We start from the raw sequence: 6159 nt of genomic DNA, 5'->3' as shown, positions 1-6159 counted from the left end.
GCTCACACTAGCTCCGTGTGGTGCAGCTCCATGTAGTTCCGTCAGCCGTACGGCACAACGGAAATAATCCGTACGGATGCTGCACACACCGTAGCACTCTCATATCATATCAATACAAGAAACCGATGGTAATGGTAATGGTTTTATTTCATTTGAACATGAATCAGATTACAATTGAGTACATCCCATAATCAGTTCCCTTTTTCAAGCCTACCCCTCTATCTGGTACTTTTACAATGTATTTTCCTTCACCCTTTCAATGTCCACACCGTCTATTTGTATTTGCTGGTCCGTGTCCTTTCTGCTGTTACCAAACAGCATGATTTTAGTTTTATTTAGGTTCAAGGACAATCTATTATCATCAAACCATCTTTTTAGTGTGACCATTTCTTCTTTCTAATGTTAAGTGTAGGCTAGAGGTCGGCAACCTTTACCATCTAGCTGGAGCCAATCCCAACTGACTTGGGGTGAAAAGTAGTAGTATTTTCTGGAGTATTCTTTAGAAGAAAAAACAAATGTTAAGTGTAGGCTAGGGGTCGGCAACCTTTACCATCTAGCTGGAGCCAATCCCAACTGACCTGGGGTGAAAAGTAGTAGTATTTTCTGGAATATTTCTTTAGAAGAAAACACAAATGTTAAGTGTAGGGTAGGGGTCGGCAACCTTTACCATCTAGTTGGAGCCAATCCCAACTGACTTGGGGTGAAAAGTAGTAGTATTTTCTGGAGTATTTCTTTGGAAGAAAACACAAATGTTAAGTGTAGGCTAGGGGTCGGCAACCTTTACCATCTAGCTGGAGCCTATTCCAACTGACTTGGGGTGAAAAGTAGTAGTATTTTCTGGAGTATTTCTTTAGAAGAAAACACAAATGTTAAGTGTAGGCTAGGGGTCTGCAACCTTTACCATCTAGCTGGAGCCAATCCCAACTGACTTGGGGTGAAAAGTAGTAGTATTTTCTGGAGTATTTCTTTAGAAGAAAACACAAATGTTAAGTGTAGGCTAGGGGTCGGCAACCTTTACCATCTAGCTGGAGCCAATCCCAACTGACTTGGGGTGAAAAGTAGTAGTATTTTCTGGAGTATTTCTTTAGAAGAAAACACAAATGTTAAGTGTAGGCTAGGGGTCGGCAACCTTTACCATCTAGTTGGAGCCAATCCCAACTGACTTGGGGTGAAAAGTAGTAGTATTTTCTGGAGTATTTCTTTAGAAGAAAACACAAATGTTAAGTGTTGGCTAGGGGTCGGCAACCTTTACCATCTAGCTGGAGCCTATCCCAACTGACCTGGGGTGAAAAGTAGTAGTATTTTCTGGAATATTTCTTTAGAAGAAAACACAAATGTTAAGTGTAGGGTAGGGGTCGGCAACCTTTACCATCTAGTTGGAGCCAATCCTAACTGACTTGGGGTGAAAAGTAGTAGTATTTTCTGGAGTATTTCTTTAGAAGAAAACACAAACGTTAAGTGTAGACTAGGGGTCGGCAACCTTTACCATCAAAAGAACCATTTTACATCCCCCATAATCCAAAAACAATATCTTATAAACTTTCAAAAGTGGGAATCGTTCTTAATTTGACAAGTTTTATGTAGAATACAACAAATTGTTGCTCTGCTTCTTCCTACTTCTTTGTTGGCATTTCAAATGTGAATTGTGAACGTGTGATGCATTCACTGGTAAGATGATATGCATGTTTGAAATAAACCAACCTAAAGTAAACACTACTTAAGGCCTGCGTACTGCAGCGAGAGGCACAGACCACTAGTCCAGCAATAGGGGGGGGTAACTAAATTTTTAAACAAATGCCATTTTAGCACTTTAATTATTGAAAGCTCCCAGTGAGGCGTGAATAACTTGGGCATAATGCAGCCCCAGAGAAATGTTAGCATCACACAGTATATCCTGCAGATTTGGACTGTTTGCTACGAAGGTGACGAAAAAGACAGCGAGTGTTGAGTTGCATCAGTCGGCAAGGATGTGGCAGCGCGAGAACAAGTTCATCCAGAAGATGACCTCAATTTACAGATTAGCGATTTATTCAACGCGGCTTCCAGATGAGGGAATCCCGCTGATCAGCGAGCATGTCCGAGCAGATTAGAGCGCCAGGTGCTACCGATGTCCTTCTCTTCACTTTAGACCCTCCGATTCGCCCAAAAAGACCTGCTGGATGTGATGTCGTGTATTTGAAGGAATTATTACTGTACTGCAGGTCGGTTGTCTCAAATCATGTTCAAGCCTCATTCTCAATCCTCAATTCAATGAGAACATGGATGGCACTTTGCTTTGCCTTTAAAGGCTAACACAGATGTGCTGGTGCAGTGTGTGTGTGTGTGTGTGTGTGTGTGTGTGTGTGTGTGTGTGTGTGTGTGTGTGTGCATGTACCAGGCTTTTATAAACACCACCGTCAATGTTCACTGTAACCCGGGGCTTCTACTGCTCGAAATTGAAGCAAATCGCCTTTAAAAAAAAACACATGAGGCATTGGATAAAGATTACTGTTGGATTCATGGAGCATTTGAAATGCTATTTTACACAACGGAGCGACGCATTTCAGATGATTTTCTAATAAAGGTTGCATAGACAAATACCTTGTACCATAAAAGCACCACAAGAACAGGGAAATCCTGCTTAGTTATGTCGTTGTATTGTTTTTGATATTTCTCTATGTTTATTCATTCATTCATTTTCTACCGCTTATCCTCACCAGGAGCCTATCCCAGCTGTCTTCTACATCCTGGACTGGTGGCCAGCCAATCACAGGGCACATATAGACAAACAACCATTCACACTCACATTCATACCTATGGACAATTTGGAGTGGCTAATTAACCTAGCATGTTTTTGGAATGTGGGAGGAAACCGGAGTACCCGGAGAAAACCCACGCATGCACGGGGAGAACATGCAAACTCCACACAGAGATGGCCGAGGGTGGGATTGAACTCTGGTCTCTTAGCTGTGAGGTCTGTGCGCTAACCACTGTATGTTTATGTTTATGTCAATACAACCAACATCTTTAAACGTAGCTTCTGAATGTCTTATATTTCTATTTCCCATCACTATCAGGTCCTATTCAACCACGGACCAACAATAATGTCTTTTGAAAAGTCGCAAAAGATGAAAGATTTTACTGACTTGGTAATGGTAATGGTAATGGTAATGGTAATGGTAATGGTAATGGTTTTATTTCATTTGAACATGCATCAGATTCCAATTGAGTGCATCCCATAATCAGTTCCCAGTTCCACATGTCCAAAAGGAGTAGGAAGAAGCAAAGCTTATTAAATCCTACCCCTCCATCTGGTACTTTTACAATCACTAACTGTTACATTTGTTCACTTCCTGCTTTTCTAATTTAATTTAATTTAATTTAATTTAATTTAATTTAATTTAATTTAATTTAATTTAATTTAATTTAATTTAATTTAATTTAATTTAATTTAATTTAATTTAATTTAATTTGACCATCCAATGCCATAATGGGTACCATAGAGCGTGTCAATATAGTGATATATATAGCACATCATGACTGGTTCAAGTCTCTTCATCCTTGTATTTAGCAAACATCAACTGCTTGTATTGTTTCTTGAATTGGCTCATCGTTGTGCATTGTTTGATTTCCTTACTCAATCCATTCCATAGTTTGATTCCACATACTGAAATGCTATGGCTAGCATAACGTAGGGTGTCTTCTGTGAAAAAAAGACTATTTTTGGAAAGTATGTGAGGATCCACTGTGGATTGTCGTTGTTGCAGAGACGTTGATAGCGTTTCCTGTAGCGGGCCATGCTGAAGCCCGAGTTGAAGCACTTATTGTATTGCGCAGTACCTCATGAACAGCAGGGAGCGTGCCCCCCCCCCCACCCACCCCTGTTTACAATGTCCCAGCTTAACCAAATGACAACTGTAAGCTGTTTGAGAGGTTTCTCATTTTTGTCTGTTTACTTAAGGCAGCCTTTCCACCATTAAATGACGTCCAAGAGCCACTGCCAAAGACTAAATAGGGCTTTGAAAGTCCACCCCCCCCCCCCCATATATATTCAATTTAAGAGGCTCTAAGACTTTGCCTTAAAAAGTCTGTGTTTGGGGTACAGTGCAGCCGAGGTGTTTGTCGTAAAAGAGCGCCAGAGAACGAGGCCGCCATGTGGCCCCTCACTTCCTTCTTTCTTTGAATCCGACAACGGCCTTGGCGAGTGTCGGCGCCATGCTCCGCCGCCACGGTGATGCGGCTAAACACTACAACAGCAGGAGATGCACGGCGGCTTAAAAGCCTCCCTGCCACATAAACGTTACAAGGAAAAAAGACGAGGAGAAAGGCTGCCGTGTGAGATGCTAACTGATTGGACTCGTGGGACCTGACCCAGTCCGCTGCAGCTCTTTCTCAAGGACAGGAAGTCCTCTTGTCTCTGCTTAGATGATCTTTGCTTTTTATGGCCGTCACTGCTCCAAGGTTACAATTCATCTCCACCTTTTCATAACATAAAGCCAGTACAGTAAACTCTCACCACTTTGGTCCTACTCCTTAGGATCCTTAGGATCCTTAGCTCCCTACCACCTTAGTGAGGATAAGTGGCATAGAAAATGGATGGATGGAACCCGATTCCAGCGGTGGGGTGTATAACCAATGAACCGCCATAAATGAGGGATTACTGTCATTTCAAAAACATCCAAGATGAAGGATCAGTCCAAGGTCTAACTGCGGTCTTGGCTCCTTCGCTGTTATACCCCAAATTCTTCTTTTGAATCCTCCCATGATTGTTTGTGTCTGCGCACCTCATCCCTCCCTGCGCAGACAGACACATTCTCTAATAGCATATTTACACCCCTGCAGGAGGAAGTATTAAAGCTGTCTGCCAGTATCGCTAAATTACTACAATACAGTACATAAAGTACCGTGCAAAATGTCTTAGGCAACATTAGGTACAAGGCAGGAATCAGCACCCGCAAACACAGAGTCCATGATTCATGGTTCGAGTCCAAGGGTGCCACTTCTAGGTTGTGGATGAGATCCTGCTCGGGACACCTCCCAGACTCCTCCCTGAGGAGGTGCATGTTCAGGGCACATTAGAGCAGGTGGAGGCCTTGGGGTAGACCCAGGACACATTGGAGAGACTATAGTATGTGTAGAACTGGCCCGGGAGTTGGAAGTTGTCGGGGAGGGGGGGAGTCTGGGCACCCCTAATGAGGCTTCCCACAACCGGATGGATCAATGTTGGTTTTCATATCTTTAAAGGAGACCCTGATGCCTTCATTTTTTCTGTATGTGACAATAATTCATGTGAATTTCATGAATATTGGTAATGGTAATGGTAATGGTAATGGTAATGGTAATGGTAATGGTAATGGTTTTATTTCATTTGAACATGCATCAGATTCCAATTGAGTGCATCCCATAATCAGTTCCCAGTTCCACATGTCCAAAAGGAGTAGGAAGAAGCAAAGCTTATTAAATCCTACCCCTCCATCTGGTACTTTTACAATCACTAACTGTTCTAGAAATGTATTTTCCTTCACCCTTTCGATGTCTACACCGTCTATTTGTATTTGCTGGTGTCCTTTCTGCTGTTAGCAAACAGCATGATTTTAGTTTTATTTAGGTTCAAGGACAATCTATTATCATCAAACCATCTTTTTAGTGTGACCATTTCTTCTCTGATCTTTCTAATGATTTCGTCTGTACTCCCTCCAGAACAAAAAGCAGTGGTATCATCCGCAAATAATACCATCCTTAAGTCTTTTGTGACTTTGGAGATATCATAAATGTACAAGTTGAACAGTTTTGGTCCCAGTATTGACCCCTGGGGAACTCCGCACATAATATATGAACTTGCACATGTGTATTCTCCCAGTTTTACGTATTGCTTCCTGTCAGCTAAGTAGCTTTTGACGCAGTTTAGAACTAATCTTCTTATTCCGTACCTACCTTTCTTTCGATAACAGTTACAGTTACCCTTTGGACCATCCATCAACATTGTACATTCAAAGAACCAACAATAATATGGAGTAATTAAACGCTATCCCTCCATCGGGTACTTTTACAATCAGTAACTGTTACATTTGTCTTCCTCCCACATTCCAAAAACATGCTAGGTTAATTGGCGATTCCAAATTGTCCATAGGTATGAATGTGAGTGTGAATTTTTGTTGACTACTGCACTAAAACACCAAA

This window comes from Doryrhamphus excisus, linkage group LG1 (genome assembly GCF_037039965.1).
Source record: "Doryrhamphus excisus strain RoL-2023G ecotype Guam linkage group LG1, RoL_Dexc_Guam_v1.1, whole genome shotgun sequence".
In the NCBI taxonomy this organism is placed as follows: domain Eukaryota; kingdom Metazoa; phylum Chordata; class Actinopteri; order Syngnathiformes; family Syngnathidae; genus Doryrhamphus; species Doryrhamphus excisus.
Note: the sequence above shows the minus strand (reverse complement) of the source record.